Here is an 18,802-nt window from a genome sequence, read left to right as displayed (position 1 = left end):
ATCACTGGGCTCAACCATCATACGGTTGTCTTCCTCAAAACTCAGAATAGCTTAGCTTCCTTTCCCCAACAAAGGACGCGTACCTCAAAAGAACACCACCCATCAGCTCAAATCTTTGCTCTGTGGTTCCTGTGTGAGGAGAATGAAATGGAACCCAACGTTGTCTTTCTTTGTCCATGAAGAACCCCTGCTCAGACCCTGCTGATCTGAGAACTGGGCTGGGAAGAGTACAGGAGCATTGACAGCCAAGGAAAGTGTCCCTTTTTACCAGTACCCTAACCTGCACAGTCAGTGATGGCAGAAGACATGGTGAGGGAGTGAGCTTCCCTCATTCATTTAGTTATGCCTGCAAACCATGTGCCTATGTGGAAGAAGCAAAGGAAGCCCAGTGACCCCCTTTCTGAGCCTCAGACTCACGGTCTGGTCAGGGGACTGGTATTTTCTTGACGGTGTCTGTGGTGCTCAAGCAAAATACCACACACCAGGTTGTGTATGAAGAATTGATGGGCACTTATCAGGTTTCTGAAGGCCTGTGGAGGGCCTTGCTGTGACCTCACAGGGCATAGGGTGGGAAGGCAAGGAGCAGGCTTTGTGGTGCCCCTCAGTGGGAGGGAGGGCTGGGGATGCTCCCAGTCTGCTCTTAGAGGCTCCACCTCCTGATACTGTCCTCAGATCACTTGCATTTGCACTGGGTGTGTGTGTGGGGGGAGGTAGGCGTATCGTCAAGCACAAATGGGGCCAGATGTCAAGAGCCACATGAAAGCTTAGAGGGATCGTTCCAAGTGCTAGAAGAGGGTCCAGAGGCAGTGTCGGAAGGAAGAGGGAAAAGGGAGAGGAAGATGTGCCTTCTAGAGCAGCCGAGTGGGATATTTATGGGCTGCATGACCTGTGCATTTCTCCTTCGATGGCTGATCTTGGTGATTAGCCTGGTTGGGTTGAGGTCAGTGAAGCCAGCCTGAGTGTGTCTGTGAGGGGTGTTTCCAGAGACAATTAGGTCACAGGGCCCCTGACACAATGGATAGTTTAATCCATTGATGGATTAAAAACTTGGAAAGACTATTGGTAGGTGGTGGAACTGTGGGGATTTTTATTGCATCCTGTCCCTTAGCCTGTGTCCTGCCAACCATGGATGGGTGTTCTCTAGAGACAAAAACCTCTGAAACTGTGAGCAGTTTGGGTCTTTTGAGTTTGTTTCCAAGGTCGCCTGTTGGCACTGTTCCCTCCTCAGAGGCAGAGGCAGCTCTTGTGTTTGTCACAGGCTTGAATTCCTTGTTTTGGAGGACAGTGGGTACAGAAAACTGCTGAGTCAGGCCGTAAAGCTGGGCACACTGTGTGAAGCAAAGCTGTTCCACAGCCACATTTGGCGTGTGGAGAGAGTAGTGATACAGAAGCTCCAGAAGTAGACAGACCTGGGCAGCCGCTGATGAGGTGGTTCTGCCTGCTGTGCGCAGTTCAGTTCCCTTGGTGACTGACGGAAGTCCTCATTCTACATGAAATACCACAGAGAGAAACCGTATGCCATGTGGGAAACCCTCACTTGCTCAACATCTAAAAGCATGTAAATGTCCCCCTTCAAGAGTCGGCCTCAACAGCAAACAGGATGGAGGGATCACGTGGCCACTGACTGGGTGGGGTGTCTCTCGGCACCTCAGCTCTACTCTCAACTGCAAGGGAGTCTTGATCAGAAGAGGTGTGTGAGTCTCAGCTGATGTACGTGCAAGATGAGTTCTGGGGCTAAGCTGGGGGCCATGAAAAGCAAAATGTCCATTACTTTAAAAATATAGACTATTTTTTTCTTGAGAATTTCATACATGTATATAACTTACTTTGATCCTTTTCACCCCTAACTGCCGCTATAATCACCTCCCAACCCCTACTCTCTCCCAACTTTGTGTCTTTTTTGTTTTTTAGAATCCACCGGGTCCAATTTATATTGCCCATGTGCTCCTGGGTGTATGGCCATCCACTGGGGCATGGTCAGCCTACATTCTTAAGAATCGTTCTTGCTCTTCTAGCAGCTGTCAGCTGCTGATAGCTCCTTCCTGTCCATGCTGGGATGCTGACTGCTTTGATCTTGTGTAGGCAACCACAGCTGCTGTGGGCTGTGAGTTCATGAGCAGGACGATTTTGTCATGTTCTGAAAACACCCCTCACCCCAACCCCGTCTCTGGCTCGTTCAGTCTTTTAAGCCCCTCCTCCATGACGGTCTCTGAGCCTTGGGGGCAGGGGCATTATAGAAAGCGTCCCACTTGTGACTGAGCGCTCCACAGATTCGAACTCTCTGAACTTGGACCAGTGCTGGGCTTCTGCTTAACCACCATTCACTACACAAAGGAGCACCTCTGCTGAGGTCTGAGAGTGTCACTAACCTGTGGGTAGAGAGAGAGAATGCTAAAGGGCACCTCACTACTGTGTCCAGTTCTCAGAGTAATAGGTGATGTTACTCTGCCCATTCACTGTCATCTCCATGTCTAAAATTCCAACAGGAAATTCCTTCTGACAGGTGATGTGATGCACCCTCATGATCAGCAGCAGGAAGCTTTTGATCAGTGTCATACCTTCTTTAAACCTTGCTGTCCCAGCCTCTTCGTCCCAGGGAATGAAGGTGACACCCCTCTTCAGTCCTGCACCTGCACCATCGCCAGCGAGGTGCTCTGAATCTGAGAGGACGTTCTGTGTTCAGCTTTCTTGTTGGATATTATTGCACTTTATGTGTTTATTTGTTGCATGTGTATGGGTACCTACATGCCACAGCACGTGCCTGGAGGTCAGAGCACACTTTCAGGCGTTGCCATCGTGTTGGTTCCGGGGCTTAAACTGCAACCTTTGGGCTTGGCAGCAAGCACCTTCACCCACTGAGCCATCTTGCTGGCCCAGGATATTTTATAGGAGATTCTGAAATCATGCTTTATGAGGTCGGACTGACGTCCTTGAAGGACGTTGTTCAGTTCCTACTCTGCTTCTGTCCTTAGCCAAATACTGTGTGTCATTCTCATAAGTGAACATTTTAATCCGTGCCCTGTCTGTAGCAGTCACCCTGTGGACACACCCCGTCCCCTAGGGATTTCACTCGCCTCTCTGCCTGTTCAGTCTTCTCTTCTCGTTCCTGAACTGAGGCACTTTCCAAACCTGTGGCCCTTCATGGTTGTTTTCAGCCAAGTGACCTGGGTGAACAGGTGTGAACAGGTGTGAACAGGTGTCACGGCTGTAACCAATTTATTTTACTTTTATCTCCCTTTACATAAATGCCCGAGAGTGATGTATTATACACAAGTCTGAAGAGAACTCAGTAAGAAGTAAGAATTCTAAGTTGAATTGTGATATTTTTCTCTGAGTGTCTGATAAAATACCTCTGCACTTTAAAAATGACCGGTCTCTGGAGTCAAGGAAACAGCACATAGCTCAGTGTGGTTTGGCATCCGAGTCTGAGGGCCTGTGTGGAATATGGCATGTGTAAGACAGCCTCCGTCAGTGGTGGGATCCAAATGAGGCCCAGGAGAAGATGGTGAGGGGCCCTGTGCAAGTGCTGTTACCATCTGCAAGACAGCAGTAGGTCCTTGATTCACAGCATGGCAGCTATGATGACCCTGGGTGACCGCCTTCCTCTGCCCACAGCTGTTGTGATAACCTTAGTTAGAGCCTCCTTATGGGCGTTGCTCCCTGTAACTTTGGTTCTCTTTCCCAGGGTTCCTTGTATTCGCAGTGCTTGTTTTCCTAATGTTCTTAAGTAAGCACTCCCTGGAAAGGGTTTTCCTGCACAAGGGTCTCCCTGCACAAGGGTCTCTTGGCAGTCGGGAGCCAAGGGATACCACAAAGTCACACCATGCAACAAACCTCACACAAGAGATTTATTGGGGAGAAACACAGAATGATGGCTGCCTATGAGCAGGAACAGAGACAGCAGGGGGCTGGGAAGAGGGGCGAGATTTTGTAGTCTTTGGAGCATGGGCGGTGAGCTAGTAGAAAAGTACAGCATGGCTGAAATATTGCTTGTCCACTCACCCTGAGTCATGAGGTGGGGACAGCCAGGGGCAGGGTGATCTCCCCTGGCCCGTTACCCTACACTCCCCCTCTTCTGGAGGGCAGGAGTTGCTGGCTGCTTCTCTGCGGCATTGGCAGCCATTGCTGGTGAAGGGAACAGGATTTTGAATTGCTGTTCTGTATGGAAAGCCTTGAGGAAAGCAGGAATGTCTGGAGTTGTGTGAGAGAACAGGATCTTCAGTGGTAGATTGCAGTTCATAACCAATTAAAAGAATCTTATTTTGGGGAAAACATCAAAGCTACCTCTAGTTGCTACTGCTTAATCAGGAGGCACAGTCCTTCCTCTGCAGGGCTGGTGTGTAAGTCCTTGAATCAACCTATCGGAGAAGGAAGGAGGGACAGAGGGAGGGAGGGAGGGAGGGAGGGAAGGAGGGAAGGAGCACCCTCTATGAGTGCTTCACTGGGTAGGAGCTGTTGAGGCTGGGCTGCTTAGTTACCCGCCAGCTTGGTGGAATCTCAAACTACTGGGGAAGTGGCTCTGTGGACATGCTTGTGGGGATGATCTTGCTTATATTACCAGTGTAGGAAGACTCATCCTAATTGTGGGTCCAGGACTGGACCCCAAGCAGGGATCCTAGTCTGGGTAAGATGAAGAAAGCCTGCTGAGCACTGGCATGCATGCATGGTCCCTTTGGGTATCATGTGACCAGCTGCATCCTGGCCCAGCTGCTGTGCACTGTGGGCTGCAATCAGCCCCTTCTTTTTCTAGGTTCTTATGTCAAGGTATTTCACCACACCAGCAGGAAGAGAAGCCAACAGAGGGTGAGACAGAAGCTTCCAGCCCAGAGCAGGGGCTGGTGCTCTGCTAAGTGAGGCGAGGGGCAGGGGCGGGGTAGTCTCCCAAACTGACCTTGGAACAGGGACTCAAGGGTGAAGGAAGAGTTGACCCAAGAAAGGAGAGGGTTCTGGCTGGAGATTGGAGGCTCAGCTGAGTAGCAAGTGTGGGGTGTGCCAGCCACAGGTGTGCGTGAAGTGGCAGCTGCAGGGCAGGCCTTTCTGCTGTGTTTGCTTCACGCCTGTTTTGGGGAGACTCCCTTCAAACTCACACGCAGCCTCTGCTTGGGTAGAACCGACTGTGCTGCAGGAGAAATGTTCAACAAAGAGGCCGATCACTTGCTTAGGTTTGCGACTCTTAGGGCAGCTTCAGGCCGTTGGTCTCCGCTGGAAAGGAATCACCACGGTCCTCTGTCACTGAAGGATGCAGACAGTGCCAGCCCTAGGTGTCCATTAGTGGAGCCAGTGGGGTCAGTTACAGGGACTGTAGGAAGGGAGCACAGTGGACAGCTGGTCCCTGAGGTCTGTTTGACGGTCCCAGGACTAGAGCAACAGAGAAAGCAGGTGTCTCAGTCCGAGCTTTAGCTGCAGGCTGTGTACACAGAAGGTGGGCTAGGGAGCTGCTTACCAAAGGTTGCCTCCTGTTGGTGGGCACTCCTGCCCAGGCAGGCCCACCTGTACAACCCCCTCCCCCCAGCGCGCCTGTGTACCTGAGTACCAGAGGAGGGCATTGGGTGTCCTTGCTTTTTCACTGTGTGCCTTACTCCCTCAAGACAGGGTCTCTCACTGAGTCTGGAGCTGGGCTAGTAACCAACAAGACATAGTCCCCTCCTGTCTTGGTGTGTGTAGTAGAATATTTAAGGTGTGTTACTTTGTTTATGCTGCATTTGTTTAACTCTGTGAAGCTGGGTTGCTGTGCCTGTCTAAAACACCGGATGGTCTAATAAAGAGCTGGCCAATAGCAAGGCCGGAGAAAGGATAGGCGGGGCTGGCAGGCAGAGAGAGTATATAGAGGAGAAATCTGAAAAGGGAGATCAAGGAGGAGCCAGAAAAGGAGGAGCACTTCAGGGGCCAGCCACCCAGCTACACAGCCAGCAACAGAGTAAGATTTACAGAAGAAAACGGGAAAAGCCCAGAGGCAAATGGTAGATGGCATAAGTTAAGGAAAGCTGGCAAGAAACTAAGCCAAGCTAAGGCCAGGCATTCATAAGTAAGAATAAGCCTCCATGTGTGAATTTATTTGGGAGCTGGGTTGTGCCCCACCCCAAAAAAGCCAAAAAACAACAACAGGTGTGCATAGCCACACTTGGCTTTTTATGTGGTTCTGAGGATTTGAACTCGGGTCCTCATGCTTGGGCAGCCCTGCATTTTCACTGTCAGCACCAGGCAGCCATGTTGGGCAATGGCAGAGGACCAGCCTGCATCATTACATGAGGCTGGACTGTTTTCTGTTGACCCTGTTTTCTGGGCCCACATCTCTAAGGCTCCTGGATGTGACTGGTAAACATGGCTTCCTGAAGGATATGAGCCAGCACTTACCTGGCTTTTGAGTGTAGAATTGTTGGAAGAACAGGATGGAGGATATTCTTTTTCCATTTTGCCTCTTTGCAATGCATTACAAGTTGCATTAAAATGTGTTTTAAATGTGAATTTGGGTGTAGCAGCCTTTGAACGTTGCTGTAACTCTAATCTCTCATTTTATTTCTATGGTTTATGTTGTGGCTACTTCAATAAATCATTTTAATGCCAAGCGATATAGGCAAATTCTATTTTATTGGAAGAAAAATCTTTATTCATGGCAGATTTTCCAATATGTGCCAAAATACTGCTGTCGTGATATTTTATGCGCCTGTTTCAAAATAAACAGTTGCAAAGCAATTTCAGTGGCAAATGTGAACAATAAAAATGTGATTAGCAGTTCACGAGCCCGGCGGTCATGTTGTTCCAACCGTTCCCCAGCACTGCAGTGGGAGTGAGCCATAGTAAATCTCTTGAGTCAGCCCTGTCTTCAGAAAGGCGTTTCTTTATGGAACCCTGGTACCTAAAGGATTTCATCTCTGAGACGTTAAGGTGGCCTGGCCACAGCCCCACCATGTTTAAGGAATATTTTGAGTCCCGCTCACTCCTCAGGCTTTTACCTTTGCATCTCCCAGCTCCAGTGGTCCCAGTTCAAGTGAATTGCTTCTTGGGATTTAATAGGCTCCTTAGAACATTAGGAATCCAGATGCTTGTGTGATGTCCTCTTGACAACATCCCCTACACAGATGGACAGATGGGACAGTTTCCCAGCACAGGAAGCAAGCTTGTCTTAACATTTCTGAAGTCTTAGGAACCTGCCTTTGGAGGGTACCTCCAAATGGATGTCAAAAATACCTGGGGACACAGCAGGTTCATCTCATTCTAAATCCTATATTTGTGCTGCTCAGGGCCTCTGTGGCTCACCAAATGGGGCTGTGTACATTCCATTGCTATTGGCTACACACAGGACTCCACCTGTTGCTAATGTACTGTTTACTGACATGTGAAAATGGCTGGAAAGATGGCTCAGCAGGTGAAGGCACTTGGTATGCCAGTCTATTTGAGCTTGGTCCCTGGAGCCCATGTGAAAAATCCTGAGCCCGGAGCTCGCACATAGTGTCAGAAACAGGAGAGACCCTGCCTCAAAATAGAGTGGACGGAGGAAACTGAGTTGTCCTCTGACCTGGACAGGTGTGGCATGTGTGCCCATATCATACACATCACACACAACAACAACAGTAATGAATTTTAAAATCAAGCTTGAAGGTGGATTTGCACAGGTCCAGGGTCTGTGTTATGTGTGCCATATTACTTGCATCTCATACAACAGTAATAAATTTTAAAATGAACTTTGAAGGTGGATTTGTACCGATCCGGGCTCCATAGGCTATAAATGTGTGTTTGAAAAATGCTTTTTTAAGACTAGGGTGCAATCTACAGGTACTGGTGAGGACTGGAAGTTGGTCATGTAGCAACTGCGCATGTGGCTGAGTAGTGCCACATGAGGAGAATAAATGGACCAAAGTGACTAGGATCAGGAAACTGATTTTCCCATGATCAGACCAATTGCTTTAAGAGAAGACATCCTTAAAGAGATAAAACTCTTGGATCATATAGAATTTTAAAAAGCAGCAAGTTTTGTTTGCCTTTTGCCATTCACAGAGAACACATGAATGGTGTCATGTGACTTTTCCCATCTCCAGTTTAAAAAAAACAAAACTTGTTCCATTGCTGTGGTTTGGATCTGGAACGTCCCCAAAGTCTTTGTCCTCACTGGTGGCACTGAGAGGTGTAGAGCCTTTGAGATGTGAGGCTTAATTTCAGGAAGGTAGATGCTGGGGATCAAGTCCTTGAAGCAGATATTGATCTGTCTTCCTTCCGTCTCCTACCCCCTCCCCATCATTATTCCACCAAGACCTGCCTCACCACAGCCTGAAGACAGTGAAGCTAAGTAACCATGGTCTGAGCCATGAGCCCAAGTCAACATTTCCCCCCATTAAATTGATTTGTCTCAATTTGGATATTTGCTAATAGCAATGGAAAGCTAGCCAGTAATCATCCATCATTCTGGTCCTGAGTCTTAGGCTTGACTCTGAGTTAAAATACAATATTCACTTTTCGTTCTCTAAAGACTGGTTGAAAAGCCAGTAGGTCAGTGATGTCACGTGCTTCTCAGGACTGTCAACTGCCGTCTGTGGTGTTTTCTCTTGAGGGATTGGGAGATGATATCTAGGAAGTTGTTCTTCAGCTGGGCATCCTCACAGCTGGGGTCAGCTGCAGCTCCTATCAAGCCTTGCCTGGCATGTGTTACTGACGGCTTCTGCCCTGAACAGGGATTGGCCATTGGCTGGGTTGGTTTCAGATACATGAGGCACTGCCACACTAAGTACCCTACGGAACTGTGAGCGTCTGCAGCCCTGTGAGCCATGGGACAAGTTAGCTGACTCAGGTGACTGGTTCAGACTTCTGGAAGGAAGCAAGTTCTTCAGATGTGACCACCAAATGTAGCTGCTTCCCAGAATTCCTCAGCACACCAGATCCCAGAGAGCATGGGAACAAGTGCACCTGCCTCTTAAGCCGCAGCAGTAAAAAGCCACCTTGGTTAATGAAAGCTGCTATTCCTGGTGCTGTCTTTTGACGACCTCTGCCCTTGTTTACCTGCTGAGCAGCAAAGGCAGAACTGATGCACTTGCAGGAACTGCAAGGATCCTCAGACAGAAATCTGAGGCTTTAAAGCAGTGTAGACTAATGGGAAGGTGGAGATTCTTTTTTAAAATTTTTTTATTTTATATACATTGGTATTTTACCTGCATCTATGTCTGTGTGATGGTATTGGATCCTTGGAACTGTAGTTGCAGACAGTTGTGAGCTGCCATGTGGGTGCTGGGAATTGAACCTGAGTCCTCTGGAAGAGCAGCCAGTGCCCTTAACCACTGAGCCATCTCTCCAGCCCCCAGGTAGAGATTCTTAAATGGCTCCAGCTAGTGGAGTTGCATTTGGGATCTGTTAGAGGCACCAGAGTGGAGCCAGGGTGCGGCACAAAGCTGCTCAAGGCAGCTACAACAGAGGATTTCTGGATTTGGATTTTTGGTGACATAAATCACACATGCTCATAATTTAAAACAATACAGAAAGTCTGACAAGTCCTGCGGAGGTGCCTAATTTCATGGCCTACAGATTGAAGCACGTTCTTAGCATTTTACACATGTACATGTGTAGTACATTTGTTCAAAAATGGAACTGTGTAGGCTTTGATTTCTTCTTTTAAAGTGTCTGTAGCAATATTGGTTGAAGTGAGTGTGCGTATATGTATGCCTATGTGTGTTCATTATTCCGTCATTGCGTCAGGATCATTAAGTTAACCTCATTAGGGGACATTTTGTGTCTGTTGTTTTTTCATACCTGTGTGAGAGGTTTGATTTTCATGTCCATCCCCCAATGGAGTCAAAACAGCTCTTGCTTCTCCTTGGTTAAGTTTATACTTATACTTTGCTTTTATTTTTGCTGCTTCATTTTATTATTAATGGAATTTTCTTAGTTTAAAAGTATTTTCACTTATTGATGTGTGTGTCCCTGTAAGTGTATACACTGTGTGAGTGTAGGTGGAGGTGCCTGTGCATACATGCAGTGGTCAGAAGAGGGCGCTGCTGCCTTGCCATTCTTCATTCTCCCTGGGGTGGCAACGGGTGTTTCCTTGGCTTGGCTGGAAGCCAGCCAGACCCAGCGACCCCTGTCTCTGACCCCTTGGAGCTTGAGTTGCAGCTGTTTACAGGGATGCCATCTTGTCACCTGCGTGTTAGAATCGGACTGTGGTCCTCATGTGTAGAACTAGTCCTTCTAACTGCTAGCCAGATCTCCAGCTCCTCTTAGAGGTTTTTCAGGTAATTCATGATTAGAAATGTAAGAGGTTTTTAATATTCTGTATCTTGTAGTTTTACTAAATCCAGAGTTCCATCAGTTTTGACTAAGAGTCTTTACAATGCAGTGAGGTGTCTTCCTGTGCAATTTATGAAACTTTATTTTCTTGCCTAGTTGCTCTGGCTAGCCGCCCCCCACCCCCACCCTGTGATGTCACCACCTTGTTCTGATCCTAGCAGAAAAGCTTTTGTTTTTCATTGTTCAGTATGATGTTAGCCACAGACTTGCCACACATGGGCTTAATTACATTGAGGTAACTTTTTTTAAAAGTTGATGAAAGTTTCTGTCATGAAAGGATGTTGAATTTTATCAAATGTTTTTCCTGTACCTATTGAGAAGGTGTCATTATTTTTGCCTTTTATTCTGTTGCTACAGTCTGCTGTATTTGTATCTCTGCGGAGGTTGAACCATCCGTGCATTCCAGGGTCAGTGCTGTTCGATCGTGGAGGGTCATCTTCCACTGTGCTGTTCTCTTGTGTTTACCAGGACTTTGCTGAGGATGTCATTTACCTGCTTGCTCTTCAGGGACATTGGTCCATAATTTCTTTCTTTCTAGTTCCTGGTCTGGCTTTGGTAGGATGGTAGTGTTGGCCTCATCAGATGAGTTAGAAGTATTCTATGGTAGTCACACATTGGAAGAGTGTTAAATGTTTGGTAGAAGTCACTGGTGACACAATCTGATTCTGGGCTTTTTGCTGCTGGGAAGTTTCTTAGTCTCCTTACTCACTATTGCCAGGCTTAGCGTCTTTACCTCTCTATGGTTTACTCTTGGTAGGTAATAAGTTTCTGGGAATTTATCTGCTTTTTGTGGATTACTGAATTCTTGGCATAGAATTGTTCTTTTTTTTTCTTTCTTCTTTTTTGTTTTTTTGAGACATGGTTTCTCTGTGTAGTTTTGGAGCCTGTCCTGGATCTCATTCTGTAGACCAGACTGACCTCAAATTCACAGAGATCTGCCTGGAGTTCTGGGATTAAAGGCGTGCACCACCGCCACCTGGCTAGAATTGTTCTTATAGTTCTTAACTATATTTTGGATTTCTTCTCTCTCTCTCTCTCTCTCTCTCTCTCTCTCTCTCTCTCTCTCTCTCTCTCTCTCTCTCTCTCTCTCTCTTTTTCTGATATGGGGTCTTTGTATACCCCTGGCTGACCTGGAACTCGATATGTAGACCAAGCTGGCCTCAACCCCACAGAGATCTACCTGCCTCTGCCTCCTGAGTGCTGGGATTAAAGGCGTGTGCCACCATATTTAGGGATATTTTGTATTTCTGTGATATTAAATATCACATATTTATCAATATGAATTTATCACATATGTAATTTTATTAATCATCTTATGTGAGTGTTCCCATTAAAAGAACCTAACTAAATGTGTTTGTTTTTGAAGTGATGGGGGCTGATGAGGGCCCTGCCTGGCTGATCACTTGACTGCCCCAACCAAGACCTGTCAGTGCCTCCTGTCAGAAGTTAGCACTGGCCTCACTCATCTGCCTCTTGCTTTTCCAGTTCCCACATAGGTTATTTCTGCTCTGGTATTTGATGCTTTCTCTGTAACCTCACTTTGAGCTTAAGTTTGTGGGTTTTTTTTTTAGATTTATTTATTTATTATGTATATAGCATGTATGACTGCAGACCAGAAAAGGGCACCAGATCTCATTACAAATGGTTGTGAGCCACTATGTGGTTGCTGGGAATTGAAATCAGGACCTCTGGAAGAGCAATCAGTGCTCTTATCCTCTGAGCCATCTCTCCAGCCCCAAGTTTGTGGTTTTGTTGTCACTATATTCCTTGGGATGTAAAGATGGGTTGATTTATTTGATTTTTTAATCTTAACATAGGTATTTACAGCTACAGAAAACTACACAGATGTTGCCAACATGTGCCTGGATATCTGGTACTTCCTAAGTACTTTTAGTGTGTCATGAATGCTCTGTGTGCCTTTTATGCTTAATAACTTGGTACATTTGGCTATTGTTCTATTTCTGTTTATTGTGCACATGTTTTCCTCATGTGTGGTGCATCCCCAAAGCATCATACATCCCAATATTTTTTTCTGTGTCATAATTAAATTCTCTTAAATACTGAAATGCATGGTTGGAGTGTGACTCAGTGGTCAGTTGTTTGCCTAGAAGGTACAGACCCAGGGCAAAGGAAATCTTCAAGTCACATAGAAAAGTACTTTGAAGCCAGGTGGTTGTGACACATGCCTTTAATCCCAGCACTCGGGAGGTAGAGGCAGGTGGATCTCTGTAAGTTCAAAGCCAGCCTGGTCTACAGAACGAGATCCAGGGCAGGTACCAAAACTACACAGAAACCCTGTCTTGGAAAAAAACAAAAACCTAACCCTGCACTAGGAGCATGTGCACCTCACATTTAAACAGCCTTTTACTACATATCCAATGGATTACTACAGACTGGTGCACTTACTTTTTAATGTTTTGGTGAATTTTATATGTGATTTTGCTAGGATTTAAAAATAAACATTTGTAAATGAAACTGGCCTATAGTTCTTATGTCATATACTACCTGTTACATTCTGTGTTTTGAAATATTTATAGTTTCACAAGCAGCTGAAGAGAGTGTAGTACATGGAGCCAACCTCCTGCATCTCCCCATCCAGCTTGTGGTCATCGCTTATATGACACAACATCATTTCAAAACCAGAAAAATCACCTCATTACAATGTATATGCATGATGCAACTTCATCATTTGACTTTTAGGTTTAGTTCATAGTCCAATATATGGTCTACTTTTGTATTATGTGGTGCCTGAGGAAAATGTAGTTTCTCTGTTTTTGGAACCTTGAATGAATGATGAGAGCAGATGCTGAGTTATTCTGCATTCTTGATTGTCTAGTCATTCTGCTGACTAAGGAGAGAAGAATGGAGATGTCACCTGTAGCTAGAGTTTTCCTGCCTGGCCCACAGTCAGGACAAATCTCTATCACCTGCCAGTCCCACAGCCGCTCAGACCCAACCAAGTAAACACAGAGACTTATATTGGTTACAAACTGTATGGCCGTGGCAGGCTTCTTGCTAACTGTTCTTATAGCTTAAATTAATCCATTTCTATAAATCTATACCTTGCCACATGGCTCGTGGCTTACCGGCATCTTTACATGTTGCTTGTCATTGTGGCGGCTGTCAGTGTCTCTGACTCAGCCTTCTACTTCCCAGCTTTATTCTCCTCCTTGTGCCCCCTATACTTCCTCCTGCCTGACTACTGGCCAATCAGTGTTTTATTTACCAACCAATCAGAGCAACACATTTGACATACCCACAGCATCCCACAGCAGTCACCTGTGGTTCCAGACTACCTCTCCATCAGCGCTGCTGATATTGGGTCATACATCTTAGGCCTTCTGTGGTGCTCCAGTCACTTCAACTGTCAACTTGACAGTCTAGAGTCCCCTGAGGAGGACTGCTCAGATCAGATTGGCCTATGGGCATGTCTGTGGGCAGTTGTCTTAGTTATTAATCATTATAAGAGGACCCATCCCACTGTGGGCAGGACTATTCCCTGGGAAGGCAGTCCTGGGTTATGCAAGAAAGCTAGCTGAGTATGAGCATTGAGTACGCTAGCGGCCAGCCATCAAGCAGCATTCCTACATGACTTCTGTGTCAGGTTCCTGCCCTGACTTCCCTCAAGGTTGGACTGTGACCTGGAAGTACAAGCTAAAGTGAACCCTGACTTCCCTCAGTGATGGACTGTGGCCTGGAAGTACAAGATGAAGTAAACCCTTCCCTCCTTCAGGTCTCTTTGGTCAGAGTGTTTCCTCATAGCCAAAGGAAGGTAACCAGGATTCATGTCTTCCTGGTAAATTCAGTCTTTATGTTATTTTGCCAGCTTTATTTCATCTTTACCCAGTGTCTCTGTTCCTGAAGTTTTCTTTCCTGTGCTGCCTACTTCTTCTGATGCCAGTATGCTGTGCTTTCTTTCTTTTGATTAGTGTTTTCTTCTGTCTGCTTGTTGTGGCCCTTAAACCTACCTGTAGCATTATAGAGTGAAATGAGTTTCTTGCAGACAGCATGCAGTTGGGTCCTTCTCACCCATAATCTATGTGTGAAATTGTCTTTTCAGAAGTCAGTTTAGATCTTTTATACTTATCATGGTGATTGATATGCTTAGGTATGCCCATTGTTTTAGTTATCACCCTTTTTGTTCGTTTCTGTTCTCCTTCTCCTGGTTTTCTGTGGGTTACTTTACCATTTGTTTAGAATTTCATTTTGGTTTATATATATAGTAGTTTTTATCACAAGGACTTGTAAGTGGGTGTGTGTGTGTGTGTGTGTGTATGTGTGTGTTCAAGCATGCATGTGTGTGTGTGTGCACGCATGCACTCTATTCCCTCCCACACACATGAAGGTATATGTTTTCTCTGTGCATGGACCATGCTTTCTATTCTCCGCTATTGGCTCCTCTTCTTGGCTCTCAGGCTCTCTTCCTTACCTTCACCTTGCCTCTCCTGACTCGGCCACATGCCTCTGTAGTTGGTGCTCAGGGCACCCTGTGCATCTTAAATGACAGGCCAATTGACAACTTTTCATTTGTAGAATTGGTTGAGTAAAGTCCCTCCTGATTACCGACTTCCCGCAGCAGCAGAAACTGTCACTTGTTGGCTTCTACTCTGTCACTGCACTTAGATCACCAAGTATCGATAGCAGGTGCTCAGCAAATACCTGTGTGAGCATGTGTGTGCATAATGGGAATGGTAGTGGGTCCAGGCTGTGATGAGCAATAGAGTCTGGACTTAACCTCATGACCTCTCAAGTGCTGTGCAAGAATAGTAGGCAGAGAATTGCCATTTGGAAAGTTCTACCTGAGAGTCTTTTATGTGGGGAAAGCAATTTTGGGGCATGTGAGTTAACCGTTGGTCATTAACCAGCCACCTTCCCGTCATGTGCCCCCTTTCCTGGAAGTTCTGTTTTGTTATTGTGTGTGGATAGACTCTCCCTTGTGGTAGGAAGGAATGGATTTCACAGTTTGTAGCTGTGGAAGGAAGAATATTGTTCTCCTTTTCCAGCAGGTCCGTGCCCTGGCTCCTGTGACTGTTGCAGGAGCTTAGGCTCTGACACTGGAGCAAGGGTGGACATGGGACCAGGGTTATAAGTTAGCTGACCTTGAGATAAGGGGGTTGCCCTGGACAATCCTGTGAGTCCTCAATAACCAGGAAGGTCCTGAAACATGGAGCGGGTATCTGAGTTTTGCATGAGAGATCAAACTGGCCAGTGCAAACTTCAGTGTACAAACTCATGCCTTTTCTTGTTGCTGTGATAAAACATTGAGAGACAGCTTGAGGGATGAAGGACTTTCTTTGTCTGCTGATTTGAGAGGACACAGTCTATCAAGGCAGGGGAGGCTTGGTGGTGGGATGTGCCCAGCTGTGGTGTGAGTCCACCATGTGGATCATGAAGCTGAGAGAGGACAGGAAGTGGGGCTGGAAGATAAGCCTCCAAGCCCTCCTCAGTGACCACTTCCTCCAATGGGGCCCCACTCTCTAGAGGTTCAAACCCACGGACCTGTGCAGACAGTTCCCATTCAGAATGCCACAGGCGTAAGAATACAGCCACCTCTAGAAGCTGGAAGTGGTGAGAAAGTAGGTGTCTCCAGGTGCTCCATGTCTCACCTCTGAACCTGTAAACTGTGAGAATGGATTGTGTTGTTCAAGCTGTGAGGCTTCTGTCTATTCTTGATGTCAGCAGTAGTGATGATGTCAGCAGTAGTGATGAGAATTCTATCACTCCCTCTTGTAGCTAGAGTTTTCCTGCCTGGCCCACAGTCAGGACAAATCTCTCTCACCTGCCAGACCCACAGCCGCTCAGACCCGACCAAGCAAACACAGAGACTTATATTGTCTACAAACTGTATGGCCATGGCAGGCTTCCCGCCAACTGTTCCTACAGCTTAAATTAATCCATTTCCATTAATCTATACCTTGCCACATGGCTCGTGGCTTACCGGGATCTTCCCATGCGGCTTGTCATGGTGGCGGCTGGCAGTGTCTCCCTCTCAGCCTTCCACTTCCCAGAATTCTTCTCCTTGTTAGTCCCGCCTATACTTCCTGCCTAGCCAATGGCCAATCAGTGTTTATTTACTGACCAATCAGCAACACACTTGACATACAGACCATCCCACAGCACCCTCTCTTTTTAAAAACTTTATTATTTTGTGTGCATGGGTATTTTGTTACCATACATGTCTATGTACCACATATGCCTGGTGCCTGCAGAGACCAGAAGTGGGCATCGGATCCTCTGAAATTGGATGTACAGGCATTTTTGAAGCTGTATGTGGGTGCTGGGAACTGAACCTGGGTCTTCTGGAAGAGCAGCCTGTTCTCTTAATGATAAACCATCTCTCCAGCCTCGTGTATCTGTGTGTGTGTCTGGATGTGTGTGTGTCTGGATGTGTGTGTGTGTATATACATGTGTATATATATATACACATATATATGTATATATATATACTTTTGTATGTGTATGTATATGTATGCATGTATATGCATATGTATGCATATATATACATATGTACACACACACAGACACACACACATAGTAAGGAACCACAAGGGACTGTGAGAGGAAAGAGAAAACTGTCTCATGAGCCTCAGCTGAGGTTAAATACGAAACTTTTCTGGCTCATTCTGTGTGGGAAATGAAAATGCCACACACATTTGGCGATATTTCTTAAATTTAAATCAACACTGTGATCTTTGATCCGCACTGGTCAGAGCAGAACTGATGTGTCTTTTTGTGTTGTTGCCACAATTCATGAGTCAGGAATTTTTAGCTAGAGCTTTCCTGCCTGGCCCACAGTCAGGACAAATCTCTGTCACCCGCCAGTCCCACAGCCGCTCAAACCCAACCAAGTAAACACAGAGACTTATATTGCTTACAAACTGTATGGTTGTGGCAGGCTTCTTGCTAACTGTTCTTATAGCTTAAATTAATCCATTTCTATAAATCTATACCTTGCCACGTGGCTCGTGGCTTACCGGCATCTTCACATGCTGCTTGTCATGGCGGCGGCTGGCAGTGTCTCTCTGACTCAGCCTTCCACTTCCCAGAATTCTTCTCCTCCTTGTCCCACCTATACTTCCTCCTGCCTGACTACTGGCCAATCAGTGTTTTATTTACTAACCAATCAGAGCAAAACATTTGCCATACAGAACATTCCACAGCAGGAATTTCTGCTGTGCGTTGTAAAAAGTGATTCATTGGCTTGTGATGATAGACTTTCTTTTGAAATCCATCACTTGTGTGCACAGGAGGGGAGACAGCTTACACATGTCTGTTTGTCTGTCCTATCTTCTGAGATACCCAATGTTTGCTGAAATTCTGGGTTTTAATTTTATTTTACTGTTAGACGTTCAATAGCATTTCCATAGCTCCAATCCAGCTCCTTTATAGACATGTTGTCACCTGTCTAGAGAAATGTCAGGACGCTGCTGTGGCTGAAGCAGGGTTGGGTCTTGGTGGCTGCTCAGGGAGGGCCAGAGTGTCTCAGCTTTTGTCAGTCATTCTGCGTCTGGGGTTCTTAGTGTGTTTCCTGTATCTGCTTGTCCCTCAGAGGCCTAAGACTTATGTTCCCCGGAAAGACAAGAACTGCCTGTAGTGAATGGTGTGTAGGAATAAGGTTTATTTTTGTAATAAAAAAGTTATTAATTACCAGGAGGTGGTGGCACATGCCTTTAATCCCAGCCAGAGGCAGGTGGATCTCTGTGAGTTCAAGGCCAGCCTGGTCTACAACGTAAGTTCCACGACAGCCAGGGCTACACAGAGAAACTCTGTCTCAAAAAACAACAAAAAGTTATTCGTTAAAATACCTCAGATTCACTGAAGGTGAAGGTTTTTAGCAACAAATTTTAAAGACCATGGAATGATGAGTTCCCCTATGGGCTCTAAGGTCTTTGCCTGGGTTCAACTTATGGCCAGCCCTGTAATCCTGTCCTCTGCATTCTGTGTTTGGATATTTGCGTGTGTCCATTTTACTTCCATATATACCACACATGCATACTTCCACATACCACGCATATCCACATATACCCATCACGCATTCTTAGTTTTGCTTTATCCAGGACCTCACTATGTACACCAGGCTGTCCTGCCTAGCTTCTGGCCATCTCATCAATCCTCCCCCTGCCCCTCATCCCCTCCCCTTTCTAGTCCCCCCTCCCCCCAGTGCTAGAAAACTTGATATATGGTCTTTTCAAAGTGCATGCGTACTAGTGAGAAATTCCTTCAGATTTTTTCCCATCTCTTGCATTTTACTTCCTCCCTTGCTCTCTTTCTTCCTGTCCCCCTCTCTCCTGTGTCAGGATTAAACCTAGGGCAGGGGGTCATACATGATAGGCAAGCACTCTACTGCCGAGCCATGTCTCCAGCAGAGTGTTCTCTTCTTATTTTGAGACGGGATCTGGCTAAAGTCATCTGCGTCTTTTTGTTTTTGGAGACCAGCTAGCTTTGCTGTGTTAACTTGTGGTGTGCCTTCCTCACCTGAGTGCTGGGATTGCAGGCCTGCAGCGGCTCCCGGTCTGCTCACCTTCCTTCAAGG

General features: G+C 46.3%; 1 protein-coding gene and 1 long non-coding RNA gene across 5 annotated transcripts in view; one reads left to right on the top strand and one right to left on the bottom strand.

The window, feature by feature from the left end:
* Ulk4 (unc-51 like kinase 4) overlaps positions 1–18,802 on the top strand; it is a 312,713-nt gene that overhangs the window by 141,120 nt on the left and 152,791 nt on the right. The gene's annotated exons all lie outside the window — the stretch shown is intronic.
* Positions 15,543–15,893, bottom strand: LOC131915546 (uncharacterized). The gene is made up of 2 exons (XR_009380356.1): positions 15,769–15,893; positions 15,543–15,663 (listed from the first exon to the last, which is right to left on the bottom strand). It is a non-coding gene; the product is annotated as an uncharacterized LOC131915546 (long non-coding RNA).

This window comes from Peromyscus eremicus, chromosome 7 (genome assembly GCF_949786415.1).
Source record: "Peromyscus eremicus chromosome 7, PerEre_H2_v1, whole genome shotgun sequence".
In the NCBI taxonomy this organism is placed as follows: Eukaryota; Metazoa; Chordata; class Mammalia; order Rodentia; family Cricetidae; genus Peromyscus; species Peromyscus eremicus.
The sequence above is the reverse complement of the archived record's forward strand: the minus strand, read 5'-3'. Positions and strand labels throughout refer to the sequence as shown.